The sequence below is a fragment of the Notechis scutatus genome, chromosome 2 (genome assembly GCF_049901735.1).
Source record: "Notechis scutatus isolate UNSWTSFEM ecotype Mainland chromosome 2, rNotScu1.2, whole genome shotgun sequence".
NCBI classification, from domain to species: domain Eukaryota; kingdom Metazoa; phylum Chordata; class Lepidosauria; order Squamata; family Elapidae; genus Notechis; species Notechis scutatus.
This window is the reverse complement of record NC_142010.1, coordinates 7,685,828-7,702,523: the sequence shown is the minus strand read 5'-3', so window position 1 is coordinate 7,702,523 and position 16,696 is coordinate 7,685,828. Positions and strand designations below refer to the sequence as shown.

Sequence of the window (16,696 nt, the reverse complement as noted above, 5' to 3'; positions counted from 1 at the left end):
ATCTAAAGCTTCTTGTTATAAATGGGAAGGGAGAGGACAAAAGGAAAATTTATACTAAGATTTTGTTGAAGGAGATGCCTGGAAGATTTTAGAGATTGGAAGATACTGCAATAAGAATTTAAAATACAGACTGGTTTTTTTTTCTCCCTTTGCAACTGATTTTAACCCAGGAAGAAGGGAAGAACTTTGTGCTCTGTGTGGATTGTTTGGTGATTTTGGGACTTTGGGATTTGCTTTAAGCTTGGAAATATCTTTGGCTGTTTTAAGAAGAAGAAGAAGAAGAGGATTTACAATGACTTTATCTGCTGATGAACTGAGAGAGGAATATGGCAAAATAAAGAAAGACGATGTGGGAGAAATTTTTTGCTTTTTAGAAATGGCGCTTGCTACTTATCAGCAAATACAGCAATCGATGGAAGAAGAAGAAGAAGAAGAAGCCATCTTTAATGAGCCCATAGAGGTGCTTAAGAAAGGAAGGAGAAAGAAAGGGGAAAAAAAGTATATAAGACTTAAAAAAATATTTAAGAAAGAGAAAAATAAGATGCAAAATCAATATAAGGCTAGAGGGCAAGAGGAAGGAGAAATGCAACAGAGAGGGGAAGTTAAGGGGGGTAAAAAGACCAGATGGGAAAAGACAGGGAGGAAGAAGGGGGGGAAAGGCCACGAGAGTATGAAACAAGATGTGAAAAAGAAATGGTTTTTTAGGGATAATGGGTAATATAATTTTGTTTTAAAAGGATTCTGCAAGGTACATACGATAGTATTGTAATATTTGTATTAGAAATAGAAAATTATAATTTTATAAGATTTGAGTAAAGACTAAAATATTAAAGGTTTAATAATGGTAGAATTTAAGATTTAATAAAATATTAAAAGGAAGGTTTAAAATATTTAGTTTAAATATAGATTTTAATTGACTATTGTGTGGATGTTAGTATGAATATATTATTGTAATACTTGTTTTTGAAAAAGATAATTGGAATGTTATGAGATTTAATGTTTAATGATATATTTAATTATGTTATGGATTTATTATTTTTTTATTGTAAGTAGTATGCACTAAGCAGAATCAGATAGGGAATTTGGAGTTACCTTAAATGTTAATTTAGAGGTGCGATGGAAAGGCATCATACTTTGATTTGTGATTTCAGGAGAAATTCGTTTATTTTATTATGGGGAATGAAATAAATAGACAATTGGAAAACAATGGACAAAGGATAGAAATATAATGATTTAAATTAAGTTAATAAACAAAATAGAATTAAGAAGAGTGGAAAGCGGGGAGAAGTTATAAAGAAGTTACAGAATGGTAATTAAGATAGGTAATGGCATATAAGATGAATATGAATTTAATTGAAGTCCATACAAAGAGTGGTAATCCAGGGCCAAGCTACTTTTTTGAAAAAGAAGTTTTACTTTATGTGTTTTGTGTGTCTATGTCTATGTCTATGTGAGACTCAATAAAACCTTGGAGGAAAGCGGGAGGAGAATAATTGTAAACAAGACAGAGGGAAATATGAATATGATGATTAAATATAAAGAGAAGAAATGAGAGTGTTAAAAGATATTTAAGTAGAAATGGGATATATTAAAATTACACTGTATAAAATATTGTATTATCTGCCTTGTAAAAATTTATAAGGGAAAGAGGTTTAATGTGTATAAGGTTTATGTTTTGTTTGTCTTTAAAAACTAATAAAATTGATTTAAAAATGTACAGCTACCTACTAGGCATTAAATTGGAAGAGGAACAAATGAAGGAAGCAATGATAGTATGGGCAAAAAAAATTGGTTATACAATTGAATTAGATAAATGGCAAAAATTGTGGGACAGAAACTACAAATTAACCATGTCAACTGCATACAAAGAAAATTTGTATAAGATGTTTTATAGATGGCATTTTGCGCCAGTGAGGTTGGCAAAGATGTTTAAAGATAAGTCGGCTAAATGCTGGAAGTGGCATCAGATACCTGGGTCATATTATATGTAGTGGATATGCCCAAGAGCAAAACAAATTGGACAAAAATACATATGAGGCTGGAAAAAATGATAAAGCAGCACATTGATTTAAAGCCAGAAATATTTCTATTGGGGATTCTTCCCGAAAAATATTGTAAGGGAAATGCATATTTAATTATTCACATATTTACTGCAGCTAGAATTGTTTTTGCACGAAGTCGGAAGAGTGAAGAGACACCTACAGATGAGAATGTGATTAGGAAAATATTAGAATGTGGAGAAATGAAGAGACTAATGCTTGCAACTAAGGAGAAAGAGCAAACTGAATATTATATGACATGGGACTTATTTTATCAATGGTTAAACAGCAAAAATGGAAGTTAGAAAAAAGGAAACAAAATGAAGAAGATATGTTAAAAGAGAGAAGTAAATATTATTAAAATATTATTATTAAGGTGGTGCAGTAGTTAGAGTGCAGTAATTGCAGGCTACTTCTGCTGACTGCCGGCTGCCTGCAATTTGGCAGATTGAATCTCACCAGGCTCAAGCTTGACTCAGCCTGAGGACCCAGATTGTTGGGGGCAATATGCTGACTCTAAACCGCTTAGAGAGGGCTGTACAGCACTATAAAGCGGTATAAGTCTAAGTGCTACTGCTATTTATGATTAGTATTAATGTTATTATTTTAGCATTGTAGAATTAATACTAATGTAATGAATGATGTTGTAAATTTTGATTACTGTCCAACAAAGATATTTGTACCCAAACGATACAGTTGGAATTGTTAGATTAAAAATAAAAAATTAATGAAAAATATGTGCAACTCTTGGATGGAACTAATCAAGGAGAGAAGCAACCTAGATCCCAGAACTTCCTGTTAGGAGAAACTCCCTAATGGTGGAGAACAGTTAGCCAGTGGAATAGCTTGCCTTCAGGACTTGTAGGCGCTCTTCCACTGGTGGCTTTTAGAAAGAAATGAGCAGGGCATCGGGACAGAACTTTCAGCTCATTCCAGTGACGGAGCACCCACAATCTCTGGAGGGAAGCCATTCCCAAAGAATCAAACTTCATTGAAAGAGGCTTTTTAAATCTTCTCCCCCAGAAGAAGATTGCAGCCACCACTTGCACAGTTAACAGCTGCAGGGGGCTTCAATTTCGGGAAGGAAAGGAACCTGCAGCAGCAGAAGCTGACACGCTTCAGCCTAGTTGCTTCTCTGCTTCCAAGCCGTGGAGGGAACCAAGTAGTCAGATTCGTTTCCGGATTCTTCTCCCACCTGCCCTCAACTCACCTTCCAGCTGCTGCTTCGATCCGTGGAAGGGCACAAAAGCCACTCCGCACATCAACTCTGCGATCCAAAAGAGGAAGTTCCTTTGTGCTTCTCCTCTTCTCCCATCCTTTCTAGCAATACAGTACTTGATGGTTTAACTCCTTAAACTCAACCACAGTAGACAGAGCCTGCCTACTGTATTGTGTCAGCTTTCTAGGCTCAGATCTTGTCCCTTTGACCTCCATCTCCGGATTGGAAACGCTTGTTCTGTCTCTGTCTAAGGCGTCTACAAGATGTTTTTACTGATTAAATACTATCAAGTGGTTTTGGACTTCTAGCAACTGGCCTTTGCAACTGAGTCAAGTGAAATAATGAAATGTGATACAACTTAGCTTACAAAGATTAGCTATGTGCTGAGTTCCAAATTTAATGACCTTTTTTATAGAATTACAAAATCAAGTTTTCTTGGGGGTGTCTCTCAGTGCAGATCAAAGCCTCTCTACCCCCTAAATCTTTATGACTTTTTTTTTAATTTTTATTCTAGAAAAAAACATTTATTTCACAATACATTTAAAACAGACAAATCAATATATATATATGTGGATCTTTGGTTATTCGGGTTTTCTCCCGCGTAAAATTTTGGCGATGTTTTGACGAAATCTCATTCGTCATCTTCAGGCTTGTCTCTTCGGCTTTGTGCTTCTTGGAGTAATGTGAGCTTGCAGCTGTTTTTTCTTTTAACTGCCAGTGGGAGTGCGGCTTGACTGGGTGGGGGCTTGGCTGTGTTCTGATTGGGTGGGGGTGTGTTCTCATTGGTTGGGGGCCTGGCTGTGATCTGATTGGTTGGGGGGTTGGCTGTGTTCTGATTGGCTGGGGGTGTGTTCTGTTCAGGTGGGGGCTTGGCTGTGTTCAGGTTAGTCTTAGTTGTCGGGGGATTTGAGCTGGTGAGCTGTGATCCTGTTGTTTGGCTTCGCATTCGTGGTCGTGCCACATCTTAATGTTGGGCGTCAGTTCGCTTCATGTATGGGTCAGAGGGGTTTGAAGTGGGTAGTGATGCAGCTGCGGTGTGGCTTCTGGTCCGTGGTCATGTCTCATCATCTGGGTGAGTGTGAATCTGCTTTCTACGTGGAAGTGTGGTGGTAGCATCTTGTGTCGCCTTCGTGGGTGTGGGTCTGGTGTCATTCTTCATGTTAGGTATATATATATATACGGACAAACACTATACAGAAGCCTGATGATGGCAGATGAGATTCTGCCGAAACGTTGCTACAACTTTAAAAGCACAACTATAATGAGGTGGGAAAATAACCGAACAAAGCTGAATACCATACACACACACACACACACACACACACATTTTACAGCGTATATTGAGCAATGGTTAATTTTTTTTCTTTATCTTCATCATTGACGTGATCTGCCTTGTTACAATAACTCCTTTGTTCTTTTAGTGTTTTAATTTCTCTATATAGTTTATAATTAAATGCACGTCTTCTGTCATTTCCATAACTTATCCAAATATCAAATATTACCTTTTCTTTAACCAATCATACAAAATGTTCCATATTTCATAATAGTCACTATCTTGTTTATTTTTTAACAATTTGGTTAGGCTATCCATCTCAGCACATTCATGTATTTTTTTAATTACAATATCCTCTGAAGGAATGAAAGACAGTTTCCAGTTTTGTGCATAGGTTATTCTGGCTGCAGTTATAATGTGCAAAATTAAATATTGATATTTTTTCTCCATGTTTAAATCTATCATACTTAGCAGAAAGGTTTCGGGTTCAAGTTTTAAATTTTGTTTGGTTATATTTAAAATCCAATTTCTGATATTCCTCCAAAACTTCTGAGCACATGGGCAATGTGAAAATATGTTCCTTGTACGTAGTTACATTTCCAACAGTTGGGTGGTAGATTGGGGAACATCTTAGCCAGTCTCGCAGGAGGTAGGTGCCAGCGATGAACCATTTTGTATAAGTTTTCTTTATACGAGACTGACATGGTTAATTTGTAATTTGTTTGCCAGATATGTTCCCACTTATCTAATTCAATACTATGACCCACGTTTTTAGCCCAAATTATCATAGATTCTGTGACTATTTCTTCTTTTAATTTATAATCCAAAATATATTTATATGTTTTACTAATTGTTTTCTTTTCCTCTCCTAACCAGTGGATATCAAAGCCTCTCTACCCCCTAAATCTTTATGACTTATTTAATATGGCTCCCAAGGATTTAGAACATGACAACAGCATCAGGAGAGATGCTCCGGGAGAACCAGCTTCACTCCTGCTGGCCAGGGCTGCCTCCAAGAGCACCCAGCATGAAGCTTGATTCCTGAAGGAGGAAATTGTATAACAACTGCTAAATGTTAAATGCCATGTGTAAATTCTGTAAATTTACTTGCAGGGAAGTCTCCATTAGGTCACAGATAAAGATAATGTGCATCAGAGCCTAGAAAATGGGAGCTAAGAAAGAGAGGACAATTGTCAATGTATAGTAGAATAAATATTTCTAAAATACATTTTTAAAAGAAAGCAAAAGGGAAGAATAAAATTTCCCAACAAAGCACATGGCTGACTGATTACCAGGCTAAATTTATTACAGGAACCCGAACCCTATACTGCCATTTTTAATGCTGATCTCGTAAGGTTTGGATAGTGATAGTGGCCTTTCAGCTATCGAATCTAAGCTCTGTTGTATGGAGGAAGCTGAAATATAAGAATCACAACATATATAGGTAATTCTCAACTTTCGACCACAATTGAGCTCAAAATTTACATTGCTAAGTGAGAAATTGGTGAAGTTTTGCCCCATTTTACAATATTTCTTGCCACATTTGTTAAGTGAATCACTGCAGTTGTTAAATTAGTAACACGGTTGTTAAGTGAATCCGGATTCCCCATTGACTTTGCTCATCAGATCAGAAAAGGGATCATGTGACTCCAAGACACTGCAACTGTCATAAATGTGAGTCAGCTGTCAAGCATCTGAATGTAAATCACATGACCATGGGGATGCTATAATGGTCATGTGTGAAAAATGATCATAAGTCACTTTTTTCAGTGCTGTTGTAACTTTGAAAAGTCACTAAATAAACTGTTGTTAGTTGAGGACTATCTGTATTTTATTTATTCTCTTTTCATCCAGGAATTCAAGATGGCATACAAAACACTCCCTTGGTAGCATGCTGAATTTACAGGGTAAATGTCCCCCGGACAGCTTACCTACCTACCGTGATACAGTATACATTTTGCCCCTCAATATTCTATGGCAGTGGTTGCCAACTTGTGGGCTGGAGACCATTGGTGGTCTGCGAGAAAATTTTGGTGGTCCGCAGATAAATGTCACCCCCCAAAGCACCCCCAAAGCAATTAATCCAGGATACGCAGGAACACAAATGGCCCATGGCTTGCGTTGCTTGCATTGCGAACAACATGAGGTAGTGAGGAGAGGGGGAAAGGGCAGAGGGGGGAAACTTGCCCCACTCGCCCCACACGCCTCGCCTGACCACCGTGCTGCTTCTTTCCGCTTCTTTCTTCTTCTGCTTTTGGCTGCACTCAAGGAAAGCAGCACAAATCTTTTTTTGTCTCCCCCAAACTCTGCCAGAAATGAGTCTTTGGGACCCTGCAAGGAATCCTGCTCCAAGAGGCTGCATGGCACGACAAGTCTCACACAGACTCATTTCTGGTGGAGTTTGGGGGACAGAAAGAAAGACTTCTGCTGCTTTCATTGCATGAAGCCAAAAGTCTCTCTCTCCCTCTCTCCTCCTGAGAATGGAGCTGGAGACGGTATCCTGTGATCTCAAATAAAGAATGATCGATCAGTAAGAAAACAGGGTGGGGAATTTTCCTGCAGACTTGTTTTGGGATTTTCCCAGGGTGTCTGGTCTACGGGAATTAAAATTATGAGTTTGGTGGTCCCTGAGGTCCAAAAAGTTGGCAACCCCTGTTCTATAGCTCATTTTCATGCCTAACCTCACACTGAATTTGAACATTCATCCAGTGTCCTTGAACCTTATCTCAGATATTTGTTTTTGGTGGCTTTAGGTCATACTTGATGTTTGGCCTTGCAGTTTCCTTGGCAAGGGGTTTTGGAAGTGGTTTCTCCCTTTCCTGTTTCTTAGACCTGAGAGGACTGGCCAGAGTTGCACAGATGGCTTTGCACTTAAGGCGTGACTGGAACTGAGCATTGCCTTCTCTAATCTGGTGCCTTCACTACTATACACCAAACCCGATCTTCTTCCTCCCCACAAAATCTGTCCCTTGAACTGTTCCTGCTGCTCCAATAGCAAATTCAAGCCTGCAAGATCCAGCCCAAGATTTTTGCAATTGTCTGCTCCTTATTCTCCAGATAATGGATCTTTTTCATCTTTCAATCTGAATTTCAGACTTTGCTTCTGAGAAAGTGGAGTGTTCCTCTGACTGGGGACTGGTGGTTTGTGGCCTGGCCCCATGGATGTAAATTGTTATTTTTATCCTTATATTGATACTCATTGTCCCCCTTTCTTCCCTTCTGGAGGTTTTATTATATGCATCAGACATCTCCAATCCCCTACCGCCTCCCCCCAAAAGAAAAAAAAATGCAAAATTGGAATAAAAAGAAAAATCATTCTTGGCAATGAACTCCTGTGGTACCCACCAGGAGTGTGCAGCGTTTGCAAAAAATCATCAGCTGTGCCACACAGAAAGCTGACAAGCGCTGCCCACAGGTGTGCAGCGTTTGCAAATCCTCTTCTTTCCTGCTTTTTCAACCTCAGCTGTGCCACGCAAAGCAGTTGTGGTTTAAAAAGCAAGAAATAAAGGACAGCCAAGAGCCCAGGCAGGCGGGTGAGCCAAACAGATGACCAGAAGGTCGTTGCAGCAAACTGGTTTGGTGTCAGCTGCTCTTTGGAGCTACCAGTTCTATAGGACTGGGCCAAACTGGTAGCATCCCATCCCTGTACCCAGCCAACCACAAAGTCTTTCAATTTCTTCTGTTCCTTGTCCTATTTTATTCAAAAATATGTGTCCACTAAATATAATTTGTCCTTGCTGGGGTGATCTCTGAACATTATTTTAGAAAGCAAAATTATACCCTATGATATTGCCCTCTCAAAGATTCAGAAGCTTTTGGCCCAAATGTTGTTTTTTGTTTATTTATTTTCAAGTTTTTTTTATTTTATTTTATACTATATTCACATCAGTTGATGAACAGTGTGGCACCTGGGTATCATACATTTTGGTACAAACAAAAATAGTGATATTAATCATATTTGTTATATTGCTCAGACTTATGTAGTTCTAGTGTTAATATACGTATTTGTATTAATGTCAGTGTTCCAGAAAAACTTAACTCCAACAGATAACTCCGAACCAGACATATTCTCAAAGTTCCCTTTTATTAGAGTAGTAAAATGGCGTGTCTGGGGAGTCCCAAATCTGAACGTTCCGGGTTTCTCTCCAATAAGTAAAATATTACAAATCCACCCTCTGCCTCCATCATTCCATCACATGCCCCAGTCACCATCCGTCCCAACTTGAGACGTCCCCTCTACTACTCCTCAGCCAGGTGCAGTAACAACATGACCTTGACTCTAACGAAGAATACTATTATGTCTACCACATACGCTCCATGCAATTCCCCCCTCCCATCTTCCCAGGCTCAAGAATGTGGCAGTGTGGAAGCTTCTGGTGCTAATATGGCTTCCAAAGCTGACAATTAAATTATAGACTTTCATTATTTAATTATTCAATGTTTCAATATATTATTCCAATGCCAATCACAGTATTATTTAAACATATATAATACCATCGTTCAATTTCTGATTTTCCCTTATTACTTTTGTCTTATTGTATAAAAATGTCTACACTAATATTCCCCCTCTCTTATTTCTATCCCTATTCTAACCTTTAATGATGCCATTATATTTAAAAACAAATCCTTTCTATCCGTCCTCTCATTTCCTTTAAAACTTTAATGCTTCGTTTTTAAACTTTCCTCCCATATTCCTCTCTTGGACCTTTTTCCCTATCTGCATCTACATCCTGACTATTCATTTTAAACATTTCTCCCCTTTTCCATTGTCTAGCTTTCAAAATATCTACCTATACCCCTATCTCCCTTTCAAAATGTCTTCCTGCATCTCCAGTTCCCTTTTTAAATCTCTTAAAATGTTTTCCCCTTGGTTTATTTCATCAATCATTGTTGTTTATGTTGTCTTTTTCTTATCATGTTTTATTTGTTGGTCAGTCTGTTCTGCTTTTTCATCTGCTCTTTCAATTGGCTCCTCCTTTTCCTGGGCATCTTGGTCACTCATTGTCCTTTGTATAATATTTTCCACAGGGGTGGGCTTCATATGTTTTAGCAAAGGGTCCTCTGCCTGGTTGCTGGGTAGGGGTGGGCAATGGTGGGCATGGCCTATTTGGCCTCCTACACCACAGCACTGGAGCATTTTTGCCTGCCCTGGGCTCCAGTGGCTTTCTTCAAGACTCTAGGAAGGCAAAAACAGCCTCCCCGGGCTCCGGAGGCTCTCTGGAAGCTAGAAACAGGCCCATTTCCAGTCTTCCCAAACTTCTGGGAGGCCCATTTTTTTACCCTCCCTGAGCCTCTGTGCACACCCTGCGCTTACCTGCATCCAAAACAGGCTGCGTGGGGACTCCTGGGAGTGGTGGGTTGGGGTGAGCGAGGCCAGCCAGGAGTGGGATTTGAGGGTTCTTCGAACTGCAAAGAATCTTAACTAGGGGCTCTCCCAAACCCCTGCAAACCCCCAGCAGCCCACCCGATTTCTCAGTTTTTCATCCATGCCATGTTCTTAATCTCCTTGTGGTTTCTTATCAGAATGTCCTTGATGCTTTGAGACATTGACACCATTTCTTCCCAAGTCCCACTAATTTCCTCCTGATGGAGCATTTTGTCTTATTTTAATAAGTTCCTTGTTCAGTGATCCAAAAATCATATATTCAAGCCTAAAGTCACTCCCCCCCAAAAATGCAATGTTCACAATTTTTTAAAACAAATTTTATTAATGAAACAACAGAAAGAAAAACATTTAAAAACAGTAAGTTTGGGCGTTTTCACATTTCCACCATATATGGTAGTATGTTCCAATTTCTTTGTTGCATTTCCAACATTTAGGGGATAGTTTCAGATACTTTCTTGCCAGTTTTGATGATGGAATATGGCATCGATAAAACATTTTGTGTAAGTTTTCTTTATCTGATGTTGCCAAAGTTATTTTTCTATTCCTGTCCCATAAAATTTGCCAATCATCCAAATTTATACCATATCCAAAGTCTTTTATCCAGGCCAACATCATTTCTTTCACCTTTTCCTCTTCCAATTTGCATTCTAATAATACTTTGTAAATTTTTAAAATCAATTTCTCATCCATTCCTAATAATATTTTATCTAATTTTGTTTTCCGTCTACTAATACCCCATTCTTTCATAACTTTACTATACCTCAATTGTAATTGTAGATAGGCCCACCATTATATCTCAAATCCCAAATCTTTCAACTCCTGTCTTGTTTTTAAATCACCCTTCTCATCTAATATGTCCTCATATGTGATGACCTGCCCTCGACGCAATAAATGTGGGTACATTAACGCTTCTAATGTAGATAGCCAAGTTGGTATTTCAACGTAAATTTAACATTTAGTTTTATTCCATACATTTAGTAGGGTCTGCCTAATTTTATGCCTTTGAAAATAGCCATGAATTTGTAGTTTGTCTTGCCACAAAAAGGCATGCCACCCTGCCTGTAGAGTATATCCTTCTAATGTTAACATTCTTTTATTTTTGACACTTATCCAATCTTTAACCCAGGTCAGAGTGGCCACTCTATATTTCCCAATCAGGTAGGCCAAATCCTCCTCTTTCGGTAGCGTCCTGCAACAATTTCAGTTTGATTCTGGGCTTTTTTTCTGCCATATAAATTTTGATACTAGGTTATCCAATTGATCGAAAAAATTCTTTAATTTTACCGGAGCGTTTTGGAATAAAAACAATAATTTTGGTAATATGTTCATTTTTATGGACACAATTCTCCCCATAAAGGAAAGTCTTAAGTTGTTCCATTTCCTGAGGTCTTCCATTATTTTTTTAATTAGTGGGGTATAATTATCCTCTTTGAGGGTTATACATTTATTTATCATCTGGATGTCCATTATCCTTGTTAAATTTTCCTTTTGTGCATTTGTCATATTTTTTGTAAGTATTTTAGTTCTTTCCTTATTAATTTTTAGCCCCGCTACCTCTCCAAATTCTTCTAATTGCTCTATCCTGGAAAATTCTGACAAGGATATGTTTTATGCACCTACGATGTGACTACTGGAGATTTAAATATGAGAATATTTCATTAAAGAGACCCCTGAATGCTATGATACAAGATTGAACACATAAAGGGGATTTAAGGAGGCTCTGGAAAGTTTCTGAGATTATCTAAAAGAACAGATTGATTAACTATGGAATACAAAAAATTGTGAACATCATAAAGTATTACGAAGATCGTAGTGGAGAACAGGTAGCACTATTATTCTTGGATTCTAAAAAGGCCTTTGATAATGTAAAATGGAGTTTTGTTCTGCAACAAATTAAGTACATGGATTTGGGGCCAAAATGTCTAAATGTAGTATCAGCAATATATCACAAACAAGAAGCCAGGATATTGATAAACAATCATACAACAAATAAATTTGAGATACAAAAAGGAATCTGACAGGGATGTCCATTATCACCATTATTATTTATTTTGACATTAGAGGTATTAACAAGAATAATTAGGAAAGAACCGGAAATAAAAGGACTAAAAATAAAGAAAGAAGAATATAAATTACAAGCCTTCGCTGATGATTTGGTTTTTATTTTAGAAGATCTGCAAAATTCGGGACCAAAACTGATAGTTTTTAGGTAAATAGTTCCAGTATTTTAAAAATACCTTTCCAGAACAATGCCTGCTCAGTTTAAGAGTCCAATTTTCTGTATTTTTACAATTTTTCTTTTCTCTCCTTGATTCCTTTCTTTCAATTCTGAAGTTTTTCTCACAGGGCTTAGTCGCTGCTTTAGCAAATAATTGTGAGCCTCTCTTTTCTTTTCTTTTTTTTTTTCCGTTTCTTTTCTTTTTTTTTTTAAACAAGTTTTATTAATTTTTTTCAAAACACACAAGTCGTCATTATCCATTACATATTTAAACCTTTATCCATTATAAATTTAACAAGTCAGATAAACTATAATTCTGTTTTAAACCATTTCCATATAAACATACAAAAACCTCTTATCCATTTTCTCTTTCTTTCTCTTTACTCTTATTCCATTTTATTATTATTATTTCATCTATTTCTTTCTGACTTAGTTACCATTATTCTCATTCTATATTTCTGCAAGGTTTCATTAATTCTCCCCCCCAAAAAAACATATATACACAACACACAAAACATAAAAAAAGATCTTTTTGGAAAGTAACTTGGACCCAGGTATTTCTTTTTTCATGGACTTCAACTGTATTCATACTCATCTTACATATCATTACTTATTTTATTTACCATTCTAAATCTTCTATATTAACTTCTCCCCATATTTCACTCTTTTTAATTCTATCTTAATTAATCATCTTAATTTGAGTCATTATATTTGTATCTTTTGTCCATTCTTTATTGTACCTTTGTCTCATTCCTTATTAAAAAAAAAGAAATTTCTCCTGAAATCACTAATCAGAGTATGATGCCTTTCTATCTCCCGACTAAATTAATCAAATTAATCTTTAGAATACCCAATCCGATTTTGCTTGGTACATTCTAACTGAATAATACATCCAAAATAATTAAATACATAGTTAAACAATAGATCTAAATATTAAAAACAAATACTATAATGAAAATTTTATAATAACATCAATCCCATAATCTTATTAAACTCTTTAATTAAAGCTCAATATTCTAAATCTCCCCTTATATTATATTTTAAAACCAATCATTATTAACATTTCAACATTTTAATCTCTTATCAACTCTTAAGCCATTTAAGTTTTCTATTTCTAATACAATACTACCATATCATCTTATGTACCTTGCAAAATCTCTTTGAAGAAATTATACTTATCCTTTATCCCTAAAAAAAAATTCCTTTTTTCCCATTTAATTTCAAAACTTTGTAGCTTTTCTCCACCTTTTCCCTTTCTTTCTTCTCCCAACAAACCTTTCTACCCCCACTTCTTCTAGCCTCTGCCTTACTGGCTTCCCTTCTCTGTCGTATTCCTCTTCCCTTTTGTTTACCATCCTTATATTGATTTTGCACCTTGTTTTTCCCTTTCTTAAATGTTTTTTAAATCTTAAGTCCTTTATTTCTCTTCTCTTCCCTCTTCCTTCCCTCTTGGTCGAGTTCTGAGATTTATTAAAGATGGTTTCCTCTCCTTCTTCTTCTTCTGCTGTCTTCATCTGCTGCAATGTTTGTTGATAGTTAATAAGCGCCATTTCTAAAAAAAGGAAGGCTTCTTTCAAACCAGCTTTACCATTTTTTTTTTGCTTGCTCATAATCTTTTCTCAGTTCCTCAATAGAAGGAGCCATTATAAATCTTTTCTTTTTTTTTCTCTTACAACAGTCAGAATATTCCAAAGGAAAAATAAGACAATCCCAAAGTTATCAGTCAGTCCAAACCAAGACAGAGTTCCCACTCTCTCCTCCTAGGGTAGTATCAATCAGAGAAAAAGAAAATCCAAATCTGTTTCTTAAAATCTTATTGCAATATATTTTAGTCTTTCAATCCTTAAGGCAGGGGTGGGCAAACTTTTTGGCTCGGGGGGCCGCATTCACTTTTAAAATTTGACAGACGGGCCGGGTCAGCACAAGATTTTTTGGGAATCGCCCCCCCTTCCCCCCTTCTTCTCCTCCTTCCCCTCCCCTCGGAGGCCCCCTGAGTCAGGAGTTGCTACTGCTGGCACGGCTCCACGCGGCTCCAGTCCCATGTTGCCTCGGGAAGGGAAAGGCAAAAAGGAAGAGCCGCGGCGGTGCTTTGCAACAGCAAAGCCGCGGCACCGGAGGTTCAGGCTCAGCGGCTCCTGGTTTTGCCTTTCCCTTCCCAAGGCAACGCGGGACTGGAGCCGCGTGGAGCTGCGCCGGCGGTAGCAACTCCTGACAGCCCCAGCCGGACACCTGAGCAGAGCCCGGGCAGAACTGCCTGTTGCTGCTGCGGGCGCTGCTGCGGGTGTCTGGCTGCCCAAGTAAAGAACCACACCAGCTCAGGGCAACTGTGAGGAGCAAGAGGGGAGAGGCAGAGAAGGAGGCAGAAAAGGAGGAGAGCACCTGGCCAGTTGGGGAGGCTTGTGCTGCGAAGAGGCGGCTAATGATCTCCGGCTCCGCTCTGCTTCTCCAACATCCGGCGCTGCCCTGTTCTGTGCGCCGGCTGCTCGGACTTGCTGGGCCTGACACAGAACAGGGTGGCGCCGGATGTTGGAGAAGCAGAGCGGAGCCGGAGATCATTAGCCGCCTCTTTTGCAGCACAAGAAGAACAGGGTGGTGCCGGACCATTGGAGAAGCGGAGCAAAGCCGGAGATTAGTAGCTGCCTCTTTCGGCGCAGAAAGCTTCCCCCAACCAGCCGGCTGGTCTCCTCCTTCTCTGCCTGTTTGTTCTGTATGGCCGAGGAGGAGGAGACCAGCTGAGAAGCACGCTGCCAGGCGGGGGCCACGCGGTGCAGGGCAATACGCCACCGCCCAGCCCTGGCTTGGGAAAGCAGTGGGCGTTCCCCGGGCGGTGGCCTTGGCCCCGCTAGCAGGGAAGCAGCTGCCCAGCTCCGTGTTGTGTGTGCAATTTTTTGGCGCGCGCGGGTCTCTTGGCCGGCCCCAATTTTTTTTTTCAGAGGGGAATATTTTTTTTCAGAGGCGGGCCGTATTAAAATGACCAACGGGCCGGATGTGTCCCGCGGGCCGTAGTTTGCCCACCCCTGCCTTAAGGCATCTCCTCCAACAAAGTCTTAGCATACAAATATTTTTTTTTAGTCCTCTCTTTTCCCACTCATCGCTTAAAGCCAGTTTTCACCTAAAAAAAAATAGATTTCTTAATATTCACTTTTTATTCCGTAGAAAAAGAGGGTAAGCTATCCTTTCAGCACCATTAAACTGCCGCTTTTTTCCTCTTCTCGAAGGTATCATTCAGAAAGTCATACTTTTCAGGAATTTTGTTAAATATGTCTTAGAGTCCTAGGAGCCAAGAAAAACTTTCTCCTTTCAAGCACTTTCTCCACTTCCTCCTGCACATTCTTACCCGGCTGCCAGCTTCTTTGTGGCGGCCATTACGGACCGCCGCTGCACCGTCCTGGGAAAAGGGGGTTCTGCCGGCCGGGGAGGGGGTCTGCAAAAACCCCAAACCCTTCTCCGGATCCCCCCTACCTTCAGCTGCCCCTGCAGGGCAGCCTAGCTCCGCACCCGTCTGGGTCGGAGCCCCAAAACGGCTAGCGCGGGCAGGGATCGCGCAGCTTCGCAAATCCCTGCCGCCGCGGCCGACAAACCGGAAGTCCTCCGTGAGCCTCTCTTTTCTTGGAGTTTTTTCCTTTTGGAGTTAGGTTTTAAATAGAAAAGAATCCTCTTTCCCAATTCCAAACACTGTTCACTTAACTCCGCTCCAGTACCAGTCTTAGCTGTTCCTCAGCTGCCCCAGCTTTGTGGCACCCATTTTTAGGCTGCCTCTTCTCCTTGTCGTGTCTGAGAGGGGGAAAAAACCCCGGGTCCAGAGAGTTACAACTCTCCGTGGTCTCACAGGGCACCCATCCTTGCTTTGCCACCCTTACAGGATGGCTTTGGCTCCTTTTGGAGCCCACCAACGTTCACAGAAAACCCCACACAGAGACCAATATTTACATTTTGATTCCCACCACCCACTGGAGCACAAAACGGGAGTCATCAGAACCCTACATCACTGAGCTGAGAGTCTGCCAACCAGCAAAAAATGGGAAAGAAAAAGAATGAAAACACACCAAGAAAGCACTCAGAACACGTGGCTATTCCAAGTGGGTCTTCATCAAATCTCAAAAAAGACCCTACAGGAGTTTCTCCATAACAGATAACGAAAACAATAAACAAAGCAATGTTGTCATTCCATACGTTGCAGGCATATCGGAAAAGCTCAGGAGGATCTTCAACAAGATAACGTACATGTACACTTCAACCCCAAGAATACACTAAGGCAGAAGCTTGGCCATACCAAAAATAAAACATTCAGACATAAACTGAGCAATATGGTATATGAGAACCCAAATTGTTGGGGCAATATGCTGACTGTGTAAACCGCTTAGAGAGGGCTGTAAAAGTACTATAAAGCGGTATATAAGTCTAAGTGCTATTGCTATTGGTTTATGCAGTACAATGCAGTGAGCCATGTGCAGATCTGTACATTGGGAAAACAAAACAACCACTTCATAAGCGCATGGTGTTGAGGTAATTCCCCGTTAGAATGAGCGCATACAGGGAGACGTATTTTGAGAGAAGTATT

General features: G+C 39.4%; 3 protein-coding genes across 6 annotated transcripts in view; 1 reads left to right on the top strand and 2 right to left on the bottom strand.

The window, feature by feature from the left end:
- The window catches only part of LOC113426492 (uncharacterized), an 807,865-nt gene that overhangs the window by 526,224 nt on the left and 264,945 nt on the right, over nt 1-16,696 (top strand). The window lies entirely within an intron of this gene.
- The window catches only part of LOC113432355 (uncharacterized), a 97,710-nt gene that overhangs the window by 14,311 nt on the left and 66,703 nt on the right, over nt 1-16,696 (bottom strand). Inside the window, exons 1-2 of one of the 4 annotated variants that reach the window (XM_087953066.1) lie at nt 3,250-3,358; nt 2,144-2,198 (exon numbers count right to left, since the gene is read on the bottom strand). The exons of 1 other annotated variant lie outside the window; for it this stretch is intronic. The gene's annotated coding sequence lies outside the window, so the exon portion shown is untranslated. Of the gene's footprint in view, nt 1-2,143; nt 2,199-3,249; nt 3,360-16,696 lie in introns of those variants that run through there. 2 more of the 4 variants (XM_087953067.1, XM_087953068.1) reach the window with 2 other exon arrangements.
- Nucleotides 1-16,696, bottom strand: part of LOC113428424 (uncharacterized) — a 109,812-nt gene that overhangs the window by 84,459 nt on the left and 8,657 nt on the right. The window lies entirely within an intron of this gene.